The sequence below is a fragment of the Sceloporus undulatus genome, chromosome 2, assembly GCF_019175285.1.
Source record: "Sceloporus undulatus isolate JIND9_A2432 ecotype Alabama chromosome 2, SceUnd_v1.1, whole genome shotgun sequence".
In the NCBI taxonomy this organism is placed as follows: Eukaryota; Metazoa; Chordata; class Lepidosauria; order Squamata; family Phrynosomatidae; genus Sceloporus; species Sceloporus undulatus.
In genome coordinates, this window is record NC_056523.1 from 65,372,346 (window position 1) to 65,391,794 (window position 19,449).

The 19,449-nt window shown below is 38.3% G+C and overlaps 1 protein-coding gene across 1 annotated transcript in view; it reads right to left on the reverse strand.

Moving 5' to 3' along the window:
• Window positions 1-19,449, reverse strand: part of SYN2 (synapsin II) — a 235,045-nt gene that overhangs the window by 56,557 nt on the left and 159,039 nt on the right.

Consider the following 19,449-nt stretch of genomic DNA (forward strand, 5'->3'; position numbering starts at 1 on the left):
TGATCCAGCCAACAGATCATGTACTTCCCTAGTTCTCCATGAAAAGAAAATGTTGGGCAGGGTGGGGATGTTGTTTTATGACTGACAACTGCCATGGAATGACTTTACTCTTGAATTAAATTTCCTTTGGGCAGAATATGAAATTAACAGAGCAGACATCATTTAATTTTTCCCCCTAAGGGCCAGAGCAGACAGGCGTGAAAGAGCAGCCCAAGTCCACTCTGGCTGCAAGCAGGTTGGGACTACACCGACCACAAGGCCTCCTCCCAAAGTGGTTTGTGGCTGTAGGACCCAACCTGAACTACTAGGAGCCAGATTATTAATCCAAAGGACTGGAGCAGAGCTTCAGGACATTTTGAAGGCATGCGTCATTTGAATGTCTAAAGGGCCTGGAAGCCGCTTCTTTTGGCCTATCTGTTCTGGGCCTAAGTTGATTCTTTTAAGAGCAGCAGACATTTAGACAAAGTGTGGAATGGTTGATTGACTAAACTTGTGTGGCTTAATTCCAATCCAGTGTGATTGTTTCATCTAGTGCAATTCTTTGCACCTAATTATTATTCATTCTGTCTTTTTCTTTATGCATGTTGTGAATGTTAGTTATTTTATCTCTTCCTTTCATCAGTCATTTCATTTGGGCACAGACTGATTTAAGTTCAGTATAAAATATCTGCAGGTTCATGTCACTCTAAGTAGTATCTGTATAGTATAGTATAGTATGTCTAACTATGGGGTTGTGCACACGGGCCAAAATGCCCAGGTTCCCCCTGGCCTGGCATCATCTTGTTTAGATGCCACAATCCAGCAGCCAACAGCCCAGACACTGGCAGGTTCAACCAGACCCCAGCTCAATCAGCACTTAGCTCAATCTAAAAAAAAATCCTGTCTATTTGCAGTAGAGTTTCCCAGCTGGTAGACCAAATGGCCACATGCCCCCTAACGTGCCACTGCTTTGTATTTGCAGGCCCTAGTCACAACCTGTGATGTCAGAAGGGGCCACCTGGCCATGTGGGTGAAGCCAGGTGCCTCATTTCTGACATTATTGGCCATGGTGGGGGCCTTCACAAAGAAATGACAGTAACAACGGCCAAGGCGGCTCCACAGCATGGTGGCGTGCTTGCATCTGAACACCAGCTGTGGGTGGGAATAGGTCAGATCTGTGGGCAGGATATGATAGGGTCAATCTGTCATATCTTGACCATAAATTCAGTGTCTCTCTATCCTTTGTTGTATGCATCACTGTGTGACTTGTATATAACTGTGAAATACGCACAGATTATATTGTACACCAGCACTACTTTTTACTGAACCTTCTCAAATTTCAATGACGTGTTATCACTATTAAATATGAAGCAGGAGCCTGCAATGCAGCTACTAGAAGGTGAAGCAGTGGTGGTAAGGTCACCCCCCCCCCCAACTTGCAAGGCATCTTAGCACAAAATCACCTACAACTGCCTGACATTTGCAGGCTTCACCTCCTCAGAAGTAGTTCCTGTGACTGTGGATAACATTGCATTCTACCTCTTTCCCTTAAACTACAGCTCTTGGCTGATTTTTGTTTTGTAGTCAGTAGGAAAACCTCCACAGTTTGGAAAGCCAAAATGAACTGTGCTTCAAATTCAAGGCAAAGCACCTTTGCCTAAAGTAAAAAAATTCCCTAAATAAAGCAAATGAGTGGGTTTTTAAAATATTTATATAATCATTATTTATGTTATCATTATCACCATTGTCATAATCATCATCATTTTATATCCTGTCCATTCCCCAATACTGGGAGTCATCTCTGACTGGCAGTAGCTCTCGGGGATTTCAAGCAAGATTCTAGTTCCACCTGGAGATCCTGGTATTTCCAGTGTCTCCCATCCAAATACTCACCAGCCCTGATCATGCTTAGCTTCCCAAATAAATCAGGTTTAGGAGTGTTAGTGGCAATATGGTTATATAAACCAGCCTTGAAGGAATGACACTGGGTGCCAGCCCTTTTTTTTTTTTAACACAAAATAAATGGAATAAACATGTCATCTGTATCTTGGCATTTCTGGCAGTGTCACAATTTAAGCTGGTTATCTTCAACTTGGCATCCCAGTATTTTGGATGAGAAGTCCCATCATACCCAACCACTTGCTACACTGTGAACTAAACTGAATTGTAGATGAGCAGGTTACTGAAGCCTGGAAACAAATTTCATGTAATAGGAATAATTCATGAAAAATAGCCATAACTCTTGCCAGTGCTTATGGCCATGAACCTTGCAGGCTAGGCACCCACATCAGTATTTCCAATTCTTTACTAAGTATTCCCATTTACAAGACAACACTACAAATGATTTGCTTTAAATTTCCTCATAGTAAACCTTGAAATAACCTTTTTTGATCATTCATGTTATCTGCTTTGTTGAACAGTTACTTTTAAATACCATAATATTTAAAGTACTAAATAAATTTGTTCTTTCATTAAAATCCCCTCCCTAATAACTAGATATCTGCAGTAGATTTGTGTCTCATGCATACGATAAGCCTTCAATACATTCCTCTTTTTGACTGATTTGTATTTCCATCACTTTAATGGGTGTAAACTATTATGCTTCTGCCCATAAAGTGTGCTTTCCAACCTATAATTCACATCATATAAGGCTATAATCATTAATGCATGCTGAATTTGTGCAAATTACTCCCATGAATTTTCCAGTGAGTTCATGTACTTGAACAAAGCAACAAAATAACAAGTTGAATTGATTTGCATACTAATTCTTTTATAGGAGTTTGTTTTCTTCACCCCAAAATCTATCTACTGCATTGTGGAACAGCACCTTACCAAGGAGACAAGCATGGACCATGTATGAAAGTAACAAATCATGCTATGAAGGGAGTGACAGTTTCATGTACATCTGCTACCTTCTACAGCATGAATAACTTGTACTGAGGTGAGAGAGTCCAGGAGATAAAACTGTGAGAGTCTCCTAATTTCTTCAAATGGCATATTGTCTTTTCTGAATTTCTTCATAGATTATAGGAGAGGAAATAGGCTTTCTTGTGCTAATGGGCTGTGAACCTGCATCGAATGGGATTAAACCCTTTGTAGATATCCCCACATTCCTCACTTCAGCTCTCAACATTACTGAAATACTAGCCTGTCTGTCCAATGTAAAAAGGCAGTAATGTAATGAATAATGGTTTCTAGTCACTTTAAAAGTAACATCATGTTAAAAGAAAAATTTAAGAGTCATTTTTACAGGAATTTTTGAAGTTTCATACCATTCTCTTATTAAACCTGATTTATTTAAAATAAAAATAATAATGAAAAGTTAACCCCAAAATAATGTGTAATGTCACTAGTTACTTTCTGAACAATGTCACATGAATTGCAATGAGCTGCTTTTTACACACTGTAGCAAGTAACCAGAATAAATGACTTTTAAATTAACCATCCATGGTCTGGCTAGAATTACATGGATGGATCCCTCAGTTGTAACCATCTTTCCCAGAATTTCATCTGTACTGGATACCAATTGGGAAACATTTCTGCAGAACAAATACAACAGTTATATTGCCATAAAGATAACTACAATTCTATGATTCTATGAAACCATTGCTGGTCTATTGTGTCATTTCTCTAAGGTGTAACCTTTCATCAAAGCTTTACTGGACAACTAGCTAACCCTTAGCTTTACTTGTTAAAACCTGTGTTCAGACATTTCTAGAGATAAAGTAGATTGCCTCAAAAATGTAAACTGAAGCACATTGAATATACTCCTGTCACTGTTCCCCTTTCCTAATATGTTATAATTGATTATACAGCTGATAAATGTTATTATCTTCCACCCAAAACACCAAGTAAAGTAATGTATTAGCCAATAAATTATTTCTTCTGGTCACAAACATCCCCTTATTCTACAATGATATGTAAAAATAGATCAGTGAAGACTTTTCTTTGGATTAGCTTTTACATCCTGCAGCTCCTACAAATACATGCTGGAAGGTAATATTCCATTTACATAACATATGTCCTTGGCTTTGGAAATGAGATGGATTTCCATTCTTATGCTTTTTTCTACACATCTTCTAAAGTAAGATATACATAAGCTATCCTATGTCCCAAATAGTATTATGCTGAGTACACTGATTAAGAATACTGCCATTATCCATAGTGGCTTATGGTTGCTATGAACTTAAAAAGCTATTTTCTGATGGATGTTATATTTGCATATTACATTCAGGAGAATGAAGAATGAATGCTAAAGTGAAAGGGGCAGGAAGAACCAATGGCTCCTGAATTTCTGATTGAAAAGTGTTTCATGTGAAAGTTGGTTTCTTTGAAATGACAGGCTTTATTGATGACTACTAAGTACTATTGTCAGGAAATAAATTAGAATATGCTACACCACAAGACTTTCATAGTACGGTTTACTCATATTTGACACATCAGATTAACGACCAAATGATCATTTAAAAATACTTGGGCAACCTGTCTATCTGCCCCTTCTCTCATTTGAAATCTATCTATTCTTGTTAAGTTTGCAGCCTTCATTTTCAAGGGCAAGGAAAATAGGACAGTCTGCAATGCTAATCACACTTACCAAGAATCAGTATCACTGAACTCAGAGGGACTTATGTGGGATCTGACCTTGCATCTTTCTGCCATTTTCTTTTTTTAGTAAAGCCTAGAGCTTTCCCTGTTCCTATGGAAAGGAGTGGTGTGGCCAAAAAGACAATCTGGGATTTAGGGTCTATAATTGCAGGTTGATAGCTAGTACAACATCTGGATTTTTCCTTTTCACACAGTCAGAATGTACATTTTGGATTGGGGCAAAATACTTGGGCTGTAAGTCATTAAGTATCTGGTTTTGCTTACAGTTCTATTATGCTTGGCAGCAGGAGGATGGTGTTCCTTTTATTGTGGTGGTGTGGCATAGGTTCAATTTAATTTGGGGGAATTAGGGCCTGTGTACTCATCATCCAACTTTTTAGGATCTCCATAAAGAAATTTATGGTACAGATTACTAAGACCAGGACCAGCTTGGAGGCTACTGAACCTGCCTATGCTCTGGTGTCAGTATGAACATACTGGTTCATACTGATGTATGAATCTCACAGATGTTATTCCTTGGCTGACCAATGGTAAGTGGACTGGGATACTGATGCCCATCAGATAATAGTTGTCTGATCAGCAGGTTTGAAACTCTACATAATGTATACTACATAATGCATTCTTTGTATATTGTTACTGAGTACAATTTAGTACAATGGCACTTTAACTCAAAGGTATCTATGACAGAACTTTCTTCCCCTGGTAAATATATTAATGTAGTGTAATATAAATAAAATACAATGTACAATGTACAATATACAATATACACTTGCTGAAATATTTTTCTTTGCATACCATCAGCATAGAAGAATTAAGAACAAACGTTTTTCAAAATCAGAGTTTGATGATTACCTTATTGTTGTCATTCTGTATCTTCGAATTGTTTCTGACTAATGGCAACCCTAAGGCAAACTTATCATGGTGTTTTATTCAGAGGAGGTTTGCCATTGACTTGAGGCTGGGAGAATATGATTCATCCAAGATCACCCAGTGAATTTCCATGACTGAGTGGGGAATCAAACCCTGGTCCCCAGAGTCATTGTCCAATGCTCAAACCACTTTAGCATAGTGGGTCATTACTTTGTATTTCAATTTGTCATACCCCACTTCAAGCCTTGAGGAGATGTGTGTAGAAATTATTATTATTATTATTATTATTATTTATTATTATGTCTTGGTTATTTTAAGTAAACAGTATCTTTAAACTTAAAGCAACAAGAACAAGAACAACAGCAGCACTTTCCCCCAGTGGAAAACCATTTCCTATCACTATCTAATTTTTGCAAATGAAAAGTACTGATATTCCCACATAGTTTATACAACTTGTAACTTTCTTTTAAAAGGATTTGACATTTCTCAGTGATTTTAAAATCAGGAAAGACTTAGTTAAGTGAGCCTCACTCTAGTATATTAAAAAAAGACATGTGAACATAATCATGATATATCTAGGTTTCTGAGGCATCAGTTTTAATATGATCTGCTTGATACATCTATCTGAGGTAGTCATAGGCCAGCAATTCTGTCTTCTGTGTTATGAAGCAAAATCTCCCCTTCTTTAGCCTTTAGATGTCTCACAGGATAGCAGGCAAAGGAAAAGGTCATGATAAAAGAAGTCTTGAAATTCAAAGTTGAAATTAAATGCCTGTGTATAGGAAGTAGTTGCTAAGAGTGATGATAATGGACAAGATTTAACCTTGTCCCAAATCCAAAAATGTTGGTGTGTGCAGAGCTCACCAGTCCTCCATGCTGATGTGAACACAAGCAAGAGGCAAGTTCAGAAGTAGCCAGGTGTTCAAATGGCCTGCTCATAAGAGCTTTAAGAATGAGGACAGCTCCCTTGAAGACACTAGAGAGGGAGAGGGAGAGTTTTAATGCCCTTAAAAAACTACATAGTAAGAGAGTGCTCGAATCAGGAAGAGACTAAAAGACTGAGATGGAAAAAAGGTAGATCTTAAGAAAAGGAAAGAAGTGTCCCTTACCACCCAAGTACAATAAGAACAGGAGGATCTCCTTGGCTGTTACTATCAAGCTAGGCCAGGTACAATCATAAAGGAAGGAGATGAAATATTTCCGCCTGCTGTTATAGTAATACCTTGTAATTGGTTTCTCAGCAACTTTCAGGATTTCAAAAACTGATCCTGCAGCCCCTGCTCAAGAAGATCCTCACAACTGTTAAGAGTTTGGATATTTGGATGCTGAACTTATCTCCACTGCTGAGTGAGAAGGCCAGGTTGGAGTAGGAGGAAAACGTGTAGCAAAACAAGAATGCCTTGGTCACCATGGAGTTATGATGATGCTGTTCACATTGCTGGATCTGACTTTTACCATTCTGGTGAGAAGTAGGAATGGGAGGAAATTTTAAGGGAGTGGATCCATTCAGCAGCAGATGAACAGGCCACTGATGGATCCAATGATTTGTGAAATAAAAACAAGGCCATCCTGTGTTCTCTGATGAAGCAAATAGATCCAATTTCAGGAGCTCCCACGGACCTAACATTTGGCTCACTATAACCGGAGACAGCATTCACCTTTGCCAGCTTGTTGGAGATATCCAGGAGGTGTTCTGGAGAACTCATTATATTGTGCTGGATGCACTGATGCATTGTGATGTATAGCATCTTTGATTTTGTATCACTTTGCTTGCTGTTATGGAAGACCACTTGAGCTGTTGAAAGTTACAAGCACTGTCTGGAACTGAAGAAAATACTGAAGGCCTCGATAGCTTTTATTACCTGTAATATTTTTAGCACACTGATATATTGCTATGGACCTGATATGGACCTGCTGCCTTGTATGGTGAGGTCATTTGGGTGAGTGCCACAGTCTGTTTGGGTTGAGTCCACCATACTATTGTAGAAGGTTGATGTTGAACAGCACTCCTTTCAATATGGTGTTTAGTACCATCCACCTATGAAGAAAATGATTGACTGGCACAGGTATGAATAGAATCTTTGATGGCTTGTCCTGTTAGACTGATGACACACAATCAAAGAACATGCATCTGGAGTTGAACCCATGGGTTGGTGAACATGGAAATTCTCATGTATTTGCTAAGGCTGAGCTTGAGTAAAGGTTATTGGAGCATCAGTTCATTCAAGTGTTTGGATGAGATGAAGGCTCTTCCCTTCCATGACTGCAGGCAAATTCCAGTGAATGTGCAGTACTGAGTTGGCCGGGGAATTGTTTCTTTTTTGTCTTTTTCCTCCTCCTCCTCCTCCTTTTTGTGATCTATGATAAGTCCCAGAGGGACGAGCAGAAAGAGAGTGATGTGCAGGTTCTTGATAGTTTGTGCTTTGACTCTCGTGTAGAAAGCTTGTATAATCCTAAGGATGGAGAAAGGTGTAGTGAGAATATATGTGAAGAAAATGACTCAAAGATTTTCATCTTTAGAGAAGGTAGCAACATTTAGGACACCATGATGCACTGGCAGCCATTGATCTTGAAAATAATGATTGTCAGGATCACACAGATCTTGTTCCACACAATGCAAGATTTGTAAGAGCGGTTTCCATTCTAGGTGGGATGGAGTAAGACCACCTGGATCCAAATTCAACACTGATAGGGAAGATACAGTTGGTACTGAAGTTGAAGGCAATAGAACAGAAGAGCTACAAAATAAGTTCTCCAGGATTCCTGAAACTGAGGGACTTGCTTGAGGGGAAATAATTAACGTGCTTCTTAGTTTTCTTCTTCTTCTCTTTGCTTCTGACTTTCCTTGTAAGTTGACTGCAAAAATCAGACAGATTAGAATAGATAAAGTAGCTATGTCAAGTCCTGAGAATGGGTTCAAGATACAAAGTCCAAGAATGAGATGCCATGCTTGTCAACAGTGCTGCAAAATGGCCACTGATGAGGAGGAATATAAGCAGACAGTCAAGACCAAGGTCCACTGTGATCAAGGGTAATAGTCTTCTCAAGAGCAAAGACCCAGGTGTGGCCAGATGAGAGACATACAGACAAACAAAGACAATATTAAATCTTTTAAAAATAATGTTCTATGATTCTAGGAACAAAGGAAATATCTATGGAATGAAAAAAAGGGGGGATGGAAGAGAAAAGATTATGAAAAGTTCCTAAACTAGCTGTTATTCTAGTGGTGGACAAAAAGGAATTGTTTTGCAGCCACTGTACCTAGGCATGCAAATAAAGGGGTGGGGGTGTGTGTCCTGCTAAAGCCATGCTAAGCTCTAGAAAGTTGAAGTTAGCTTTGGGCAGGCACAAACATATTTTAGGGATCATGCAGAAGAAGAATTTGATCCATTTCAGCCTGGTTTCATGCTTAGTTATGGGACAGAGAGGCTTTGGTAGACTTCATGGATGACCTTCACCAGGAACATGTGTCACCTTGGGTCTCACTCTGGGAGAAAGTTGGCACAGAAATTAAATGAAAGGGGGAAATTGGTCCCTGTTGGTTCTACTGAGATTTTTATGGTAGGCTTTACTCCAGTTCTACCAATCTTTGAAAACTGAATGTTTACAAGGAAAAGATTTTTGTATTCTTTAATGATGTGATCTTTTAACTATATTGGTCGTAATTTCTGTAAGATGCATTTAGTCTCAGTGCCGGGAAAATGGTGGGATATAAATAAATAAAACTTGTAGTAATAGCAGCAGCAGCAGCAACAACACCCAATTCCCAGTAGATGTATTTTTACATTGTACACACTGGTCACTGGACTTTCTCTCTGTTTCTGGGAAACACAAAAAGTGTCACCTTTTAAAGAAAGAAAAATATTGTGTGTCCAAAGTAAAGCAATCAACAAAGTTTTGTTAAGATCAGAAATGTTTATTACAGCAGGCAATAGCTCATTAAGGCCCATGCCATGTTATTGTAACATTTTATTTTTTTAATAGAATATTTTTCACTGTAGGATTTTCAGGCTTCAGCTCCCTTTTCTTAAGGCCAGCAGGTTCCATAAGTCAGTGCCAGAACTATTCCTGCAGGTGCCCAGCTCATGTATTCCAAAAGGATGGGTTGGTTCTCCAAGAATAAAAAGAGCTGCTTTGTACTAAAAGTTTTACAGCTGCTTTGAGGCCTGTTTTAACAAGGGCTGTACAATATTACCCCTCCGGTTATAAAATGGAAGGCTTTTTTTTTCTTGAGCTGTTGTGGCTCGAAGGGAAAGATTTAAATGCCAACATATTTCTGATTTAATCAGGGAAGTTAAGTGTGAAGTGTGTGTGAGTTTTGAAGGTCAGAAATATTTGGGTAATCTGAATATAATATAAAGTTTGTATCTACTGTTCTGCTGCTATTGTCTTCTTGTATATTAGTCGTGTTTGGTTTTTCATTGAAAAAAACAAAAAAAAGTACTGAGAAATCCCATTAAAATGATTGTGTAGCCCATTTCACACAAGCTTTACATTGTGTCATGCATATGAATTATTCATACACATCTAGTATTCCGATTGGAGGCTTGATTGGCTTCATTCCACCACCGAGTTCAAACCTGGCTTTTAAAAATCAAATCTTTGGGATCTAATGGTTTTATCCAAAATCTGTACAGGTAAATGGTTTTAAACTGTTTTAACAGTTTAAAACTGTTAAATGGTTCAATATGCATTTCGAATATTTAATTTATTTTGATTTTTTTTAATTACTTAAACTCATTTAATTTTATTGTAAGTTGTCTTGATATCTTATGATGTAAGGGAAGCTATAATAACAATACTGATAATCATAATAATGATGATAATTAAGGCTTCATTACATTACTTTAATGTATTTTTTTCGGCCATATGAGGAATGACATAGGTAAGTGGGTAAATTCAGCACGGAGGAGAGAAGATTGAGAAGATTAGTTGTTTACTGTAAGAACTGTTTGACAGTGGAATAATAGACTACCTCAGAAGTGGTGGATTCTTCTTCTTTGGAAGTCTTTAAACAGAGATTGGGTGGGTATCTTTCAGAAGTGCTTTAGATGGGAACACCTACATGGCAGGGGGTTGGACTATATGGCCTTTGCAGCCCCTTCCAACTTTTGAGATTCTATGAGAGATGGAAAATAGCTTCTGTTTGCATTCTTCATAATTTTATAAATTTCTATCCTGACTCCCTTCTTTCCTTTTTTTCCCTTTTCTTTCTCTTTTTCTTTAATTTTTTTAAAGACTAGAATTGCTAACTCTAAAAGCAAAGAAGCAAGAGTAAATAGAGTAAAGGTTTCCTCTAGTGATTTGAGAAACCCATGTTTTTCTTCTCGTTCATTGAGAACTTGATGAGAATTTCTTTTAAAAATATTCGTTCCACAAATGCCCCTTTCAAAAGGTGATTTCTTCTCTCCCTTTCAGCAGCTAGCGAAATATTTTTCACAGATTTCTCGAATGATAATAAAAGAGAAGTCGAATAATTACGCTAATTACTTTGCATTTCAAACTCAATTACCATGTCAAAAGGAAGTTTGGCAGATGTTTAAAGAACATTCCTATGCTTAAAAAAACCTGAAGGCACACACACAAAAGGGGGAAAAAAGCCCAGTCTCAACAAATAAACTGTGATTGAAGCACCAACAAGAAATGCTAGAGTCGACGGGACCCTCAAGGACCATCCAGTCCAACCCCCTTCTGCTATGAAGTAATACATAGGAATACATGGGATCCTAGAGGACATGTAGTCTGAGCCCTGTTCAACATCAGGATGGCACTGGAAGATGGGACAAACCAAGGGTTTTCTTGGCATAAAGAGGAGTTTTGCCATGGGATGCCCCTGAAGCTGAGACAGTGTGACCCTCACAGATGAGAAGGGGAGGGTGGTGTGTCAAAGGGCAATGCTCTTCTGCCAAGCAGGAATCCTCAAAAAGGAGCGGAGTGGGGTGCAATGGCAGGAATTCTGCCATGGAAAAAACCTAGCATTCAAAGGGATTGCCAGGGGTCATCCAACCCCCCTTCTACCATGAAGGAATACCTAGGAGTTGGAGTTGAAGCTGAGAGCCTGTGACTTGACCAAGGTCAGCCAGTGAATTTCTGTGGTGAACTGGGAGGCTAGAGTGTAATCCCAGCTCAGCCATCTAACTCCACAGGATGACATTGGGTAAGTCACACTCTCTCTTTCATGGATATTCTGCACTTTCCTTGCCTATTATTATTATTATTATTGCATGACCTTAGCATCACCATGGGAGAGGTGCAGAGAGAGAGAGTTGGTCATGCCCTGCCTCTGAGGCTGAGAAAGTGTGACCCTCACAAAAGAGAAGAAGGGGCAGGGTGGGGTGCAATGGCAGGAATTCTGCCATGATGGATAAAACCTAGCATTCGAAAGGATTCCAAGAGGTCATCCAACCACCACCCCTCTTCTACCATGAAGGTATACCTAGGAGTTGATGCTGAGAGCATGTGACTTGTCCAAGGTCAGCCAGTGAATTTCTATGGTGAACTGGGAGGCTAGAGTCTTGATTCCAGCTCAGCCATGTAAATGCTTATCGTTCTGCCCTTTGGTTTTGTTTCATTTCAAGAAAGCCTCTTTAAATAATAAAGTTACAATTTATTTATTTATTTATTCTATGATTGGTTTGCTTTTGGGCAAGGATGGTTAAGAATGTCCCTGAGGCTGAGACAATATGACTTACCGAGGGATTTATGTGGCTGAGCTGGGATTATTATTATTATTATTATTATTATTGCCCAGCTCTTCAGCCAAAAGCCTATCAGAGCAGCTTACAAATTGTTAGACATTTCCCTGCCCTCTCTCACTGTACCTCTCCCATGGTGATACTAAGGTCATGCAATAATAATAATAATAATTAGCAAGGAGAGTGCATATTCTCTCAGCCTCAGAGAGGCTGTCCACCAGAAATGGTAAGAGAGACATGTCCACAATTGACAATTTATGACTCTACTTCACTAGGCTGGGAAAGTTACTATTTTAGACTGCAATAACCATAATCTCCCAGCCAACATAGCCAGTGCCCACATGGATTTCTGCAATGTACTCTACATGGGGCAACCCTTATACCAAACTCGGAAGCTCCAAATGGTGCAGAATATGGCAGCCCGGCTGGTCACTGGTGTTCCCAGGACCAGCCATATAACACCGGTTCTAAAAGATCTCCATTGGCTGCCCATTCGCTTCCGAGCTCAATATAAGGTGTTGGTTATTACCTATAAAGCCCTAAATGGCTTGGGCCCAGGATACCTAAAGGACCGCCTCTCCCCGTACATTCCGCCTCGCACCCTCAGAACATCTGGGCAGCAATTACTGAAGGTGCCTGGGGCTAGGTTAACCTCCACCACGCGGAGGACATTTTCCACGGCTGCCCCAGCCCTTTGGAACACGCTGCCCATTGAGCTCCGCTCATCTACCACCCTGGCCCAATTCAGGAAGGATTTAAAAACCTTCCTGTTTCAACAGGCATTCCCCGATTAAATATCCTGTGGGCCTCCCTCCTCTTCCATGGCCAAGAGGTTGGGCTATGGGGCTTTTTTCTTATTATTTTTCTGATGTATTTGTATGGTTTTAACTTTTCTGTATTGACTATGTGAATTGTGTGTGTTTTAAATGCTGTAAGCCGCCCTGATCGATGGAAGGGCGGGATATAAATAAAATTTTTATTTATTATTATTATTTATATTTTAACCATTGTCCATACTACCTCTCTACTATAACTGTCACAACTACATGCAGAAGAAATATCACAAAAATGGTTAGATGTAAAGTTGCTTTGTGGTTTGGATTCCTTTGAATAAACCCATCATTAGGTTTTATTTATTAAGTAACAACCAAGTTTTATTTTATTATCAATAAGATAGATATGTAGGCTACTCCTGTAAAAAAAGTGTGATTACAAAAGTACTTTGTTACGAATAATTTATATTATACTGTAGTCTGTTTTGGTCTGCCTTAACAATAATAAAAGTCTATGGTTTGATTTAAATAGACATTAATTATACAATATTATTTTTTAGTTTATCACTCTCACTTTCCTTTTGCTATATACTCAGTGAAGTACTGGTTTAACTTAAGTTTAAACTTTTCTGGCAAGGGCACTTTAATTACATACGTAGTTGTTTTACTGCACTTCACATAGTTATGGTTAACTGGATTTATCAGTTAATGGCCTTTTCATGACAAAACATGCTGCATTACAGTGAAATATTTTGGTTGTTTGTATGTATTTTTGGTTGTTTTTATAGTACTCTGGAAGGCAACGCTGAGCATGCTGTGGCACCAGTTTGTTATGGTGTGTCTGTTGTTTGTTTCCACAGGAATTATGTTTTCAATGTTTTACAGAAACTGCAGTATCATCCTCATGAGGAAGGGCCTCCTTATCAATTTGGTATATGGAAAAGCAACAGTTTAAGATACCAAGATGACACCATATTACTAGCAGAAAATAGAAAAACTTGAAGAAAGCCAAGGAAGAAAGTGCAAAGGTAAGGTTACAGTTGAGTATTAAGAAAACAAAAATAATGACTACAGATGATTTACATAACTTTAAAGTAGAACATGAAGATTTTGAAAGATTTCCTACATCTCAGCTCAGTGACAAATCATAATGCAGACTGTATTCAAGTACAGTGTTACCCCGGGATACGAATGCGCCGCCTTACGAAATTTCCGGGTTACGAAAAAATCCAATTGAAAAAAACTGTTCCGGGTTACGAAGGTTATTTCGGGTTACGAAAGAAATTTTGGTGCTTTTCGGCGCTTTTTCGCACCAAATCGCGGCTTTTCCCCATTAGCGCCTATGGGGTTTCGGCTTGCGAAAGCCTTTCGGGTTACGAAAGCGGCGGCGGAACGAATTATTTTCGTAACCCGGGGTAACACTGTAATCAGAAGAAGATGAGGATTTGGAAGGGACTAGACAACATTTTCAAGTGTAAAGAGATATCACTGATTACAAAAGTGAGGATTGTCCATGCCAGCGTATTTCTGATTTCTATGTGTGGTTCTGAAAACTGGGCAGTGAAGAATGTTCCACATAATTCAAGCAAGGGACATGTGGGACGATGCACCTCCTCCCTGCTCAGATCGGCTGTGATGTATTTCACAATAGAGGTCCATGTTTAAAAGAGCCACTGGGTTGGAGATTGTGGATTTTAATAAAATTATCAAATGTAGCATGAAAGACTGTCAAGTTTCTCAGACCCAGGTCTTGTCAACTGGTGTGTGTGTGTGTACAGGGATGATGATGACAGAATGATAAACCTAAAGGAAATAAAAGCAAGCAGAGGAAGACCTGTAGCTGAAAACAAAATTAAGTTTACTTAATGACTTCAATCCAACATCTCCTAAGCATAGTGGAAGTATCTGCACACAGATATACTCTACCAGTTCTGCATAACTCCCATGAAGAACAGTAATACTGCACAACATGTCAATGACTGAGTGCTATTGAACAATGTCTTAGATTTTTAGATTATGTTTTTAACCTTTGTATGTCTTAAATTTTAACTTTGTAGTGTTTAACTAGATTATTTTAATTGTTGTTAATTATTTTGTTTTAATGTGTTTTTATACTGTCAGCTGCCTTGGGACCTTTTTGGGAAAAGGGTAGCATAGAAATAAAATAAACAAAATAAATAAAATAAAAATAACTGTGCAACCATAATGGGCAATTGCAACTGCAATGCATAATCACAATGCAGAATTGAAATGTGCAACATTTCTGCAAAAGCAATTTCACTTCCACCACTGAATAAATCTATTGTACTATGGTAAAAAGTTTGCACACGTGTAAGTCACAAACAGAATGCCAGCCAATATGAATAGAAAGTCCTACACTGATTAAATGTTCATCTGCATTTCAAAAAAATGTTTTTTTTTAGAGAAAAGTAAGTAATCTGATTTCCCCTATGCTAATTGTATAGGGAAACCATTCTAGAAGACTTCTTGTACAAGACGACATTATACAGGGCATGTTTTAAGAAAATATTTATATCTTATGTCATGACACCAACAATTTAATAAAACCTCTTTTACTGCTAGTAATTATGTCAGTGAAACAGCTGTGTCTTAATAAGACTTGCTAAATTATACCATTAAAACTATAAGAATCTGACTAAACATCCATGTGCATGCCTTGAAGGACTGTCATCCCCCCATCATACATTTATGCTTTGCAGAGTCATAACAATTAGAGAACTTGATCTGGAATATAAATAAAGTGTGTGTGTGTGTGTGTGTGTGTGTGTGTGTGAGAGAGAGAGAGAGAGAGAGAGAGAATCAGGGAAACTTTTTACACACACCAAAAAAATATTTCCAGATACATCAAACACTGTATTTTTACATCATTATACATCCTATATCTTTCTACAAGGATCTGGTGACATTATGGTGCTATTGAAACAATGCAGGAAATCAAAATCTAAAAAACAGTTATTTCAATTCAAAGATGTGCAGGAGGTTGGGAATTTTGTGTCCCTCCAGATATTGCTGGACATCTGATTCCAGCAGGTCCAGGGCACTGTAGCCTATATGGTAAAAGACTCACAGAATTCCCCATCCCTGGGGTATAGAGAGAAGCTCCTAAAAGAAAAGAACAAATACTATTTCCCTTTAAAAAATAATACCATTGCAATCCAAATTGTATGTGCTATCACAGGTAGGAACTCACTTCTGATACTGTAGAGAAAACAGTATCATCTACATGGAAGAAGAAAAGATCAGAGGCAGAAGGCTTTTTAAAAAGACACCCAGGTAGTCTCAAAGGTGCTATAAGATCCCTTGGCACATTCAGTTAAGCAAGTAGATATGTTCCTAGGCATCACTTCTTTAATGGAAACTTTGCTATCAGAGGCAAAAATAAAATGGAAAGAATTGGGAAAGATTCCTACACCATAAAAAAGAGCAGTTCAATAAGCAACAAACTTTTCATCTAATACTATTATTTATTTATTTATTTAGTGCTGTAGATTTTCACATGTGAAATGAAACAACCCTATCAAGTGAGCCTTGCAGAGAACACCTGAAAACTTCTTCAAAAATGCATCTAGGGCTATTTTCTTCTTTCACTAGCCTCCATTTTTCTTATGATTTCCAGTATAAAGGCCAAATGTATATATCTACGCTCTTTTTAAAAACATACCATGGTGAGCTGATAAGGCAGGCTTATGTTTTGCATTTCATGCATGCTGGAGGGAACTGCTACTTACTTTGCCTGTTGTAGCTAGGCACAACAGCAGGACTGAATTGAGTAAATTCTTTCCCCCCCCCCCACTTTAAGCTTCGTTGCATGGTTTTGTGCAGACAGGCTGCTGCAACCTGACACAGAAAATGTGTGTTTCTCTAGCACTTCTTCACCATGCTCCCAATGCCTATGCAACTAAAAACCTGCTAGCTAGATAAGGAAAAAAGGGGAATGGGCAGGCATAAATAACAGACTTTGAACTTTATCAAACGGGAGGAATTTCTCTTAAATTCGAATGAAAAGAAAGTGGGGCCAAAATGCATTCACTTAAAGTCGCTAGTTTTGCGCAATTACGTGAATACGCATTGCATTCGAACTGACTCCCCATTGCCTGAAAATAGCATGCCGTTGCCCGAATTTGCATGTGGCAGTCTATCACGCAATAACGTGAAATCACATGATTGCGTTCGGACTGACTTCCCTTTGCCCGAATTTGTGTGTAGTGGGTTATCACGCAATAACGTTAAACCTCATGATTGCGTTCAGATTGCCATCGGATTATACTTCCAATTCCCCTTGCCTGATAAACTCCTTTGTAAAAAGGAGGTTTTGTCAGAGGCATTGTTAACTGAGGCCTTCAGAAATAAAGCAGTTTAACACTGCTTTAAATGCCATAGCTCCATCCCATGGAATCCTGAGGTTTGTAGTTTGTTGTGGCACCAGAGCTCTCTGACAGAGATGGCAAAACATATTGCAAAACTACAAATCCCAGGATTCTATTGCATTTAGCCATTTCTGCAGGGCAGATGCAGCCAGGGGTATGCCTATAGATGGTATCCTCCCCCCCATCATTGTCAGGTAGGAACAAATTATTAGAAATTATCTCTCCTGTATATGTGCCTGTATAAAAGATACAAAACACTGCAACAAATGGAGGGAAAGTATTCATCATGTTGCAGAAACATCATAAGACTGAGTCACTGATGATTCAAATAAGCCACCATACATAAGATCCATACAAGATCCAATCATGGTTGTTTTATTGAAATTTTGCTTTTGCCAACAATATTAAGAAGCTGGCACCTTCATTTACAAAAAACAAGCAGCTTGTGGATTTTTTTTTAAAAAATATAATAATCAGCAGGTTAAAAACAATGAATTTTGAAGGCAGTAGGAAGAACAGATAACTAATTTCCTAAAACAGCATGAAATTGGCCACAAGCTTCAACTTCAGCAGTATATCGCCAGAATTAAAGAGCCAGTTTACTGGAGCAGTACAAAGAAGTTTTAATTTATCTGGTGTGTTGCAACATGGTAAAACAGACTACTCCTGTTTTTTGTTATGAATTTGTGGAGATAAGCTACAGAAGCTCACTTTTGTAGAGCCAAAGGCTATAGGAAATCACTCCATTCATTTATTGTATGTTCTGTGAGAAGAGAACAAGACTGGAGTACATAGCTTTCAAATGAATTCAGTTTAAGAATGCTGCACCAGTGACTATGGCTGCAAAACAATTTCCTCCAAATCAAAGTGTTCACAGGTTGTATGAATGCAATATACACAACCCAGAATCCTATGTAATTAATAATTGCTTTTTTAAATAACATCTACATCTGCTACACAGCCAAAGTGGTTTGAAATCATACCACTATTCAAAAAAATATGTCAGTCCCACTGTAACAGTGTGCTGAAGCCCCTTCCCTCATACTCTGGTGTGGTTTTACCTCCATTTTTGAGGAATCAAGAAGCAGGCAAGAGAACAGCACAACTATGAGACTATCTTCTTCCCACAGCTACAAAGGCTTGTAGGCTTGGAGTAGCTAAATATGGGAAAAACACTGTTTAGCTAGGAGGAAAAAAATAGATTAGTGCAAAAAATTAAAAAAAGAAGTAAGAAAAGCAAAAGGAGCAAGCAATCTACAATCACCACGAACCAAATTAAACCAACTAGAAACAGCAGTATGTAAGATTTTCCAAAAGTAAAAAGGAGTGGGTTTTGTCTACTTTCCGTTCAGGTTAATGTCGCATTAATGCTCATTAACCCTCATGTCGTGTGAAAATCTACCCGCTTTTGCATTTCCCCCCAGTTTAAATTCAATTTTTGCACAAGATCGGTCCTGTGTGATAAACTCCTAAGACTGTTGATTTTTCTCCCTCCTATCTTCACTGCTCCTTCTAATTATGGTAAACATAGCATATTTAATAGGGAAAAATATCCAAGTTGTACATGTCTACAGTATGAATACAATGCTACATTGGAAGTTTATCTTACAAATTCAGATTTTTTTTTAAAAAAAAGGTCTAATCAATACATCAAATAAAGCCATTACTAGGTAGCAGCTAAACTGTTCTATTGCAATTGTCCTAGTAGGCACTATTTGCAGCTACCAACTATGTGGGCCTCACAAACAAGGCACTGAAACACTTCCTCTTCATGAATGATGGCTTGTGCCACCAGCACAGAAACGTCACTATAAGAAAATGTTGAAAGGCACTATGAAAGCTGAAACTAAAGCTTAGCTGCAAAGAAAAAGTTTGCATTGGATTGCGACATGCACTTTGCTTTTGACAATGTGAGAAAATGACATACAATACTCCTGGATAATTTGGGTTTAAAAAAGAAGAAGAAAACATTCTGCTAAATATTCTAAAGATCAAGAAATACTTTTCTTGAAAGGCCTCCATGGTTAGTGCTGACAATGACTCATAACAACAACATGTGATGTAATCAAATAAGGTAACCTTTCTTTTCGTACCACAAACCTGTCATACAATATTTTCACCAATGATGTGCTTTTGCTT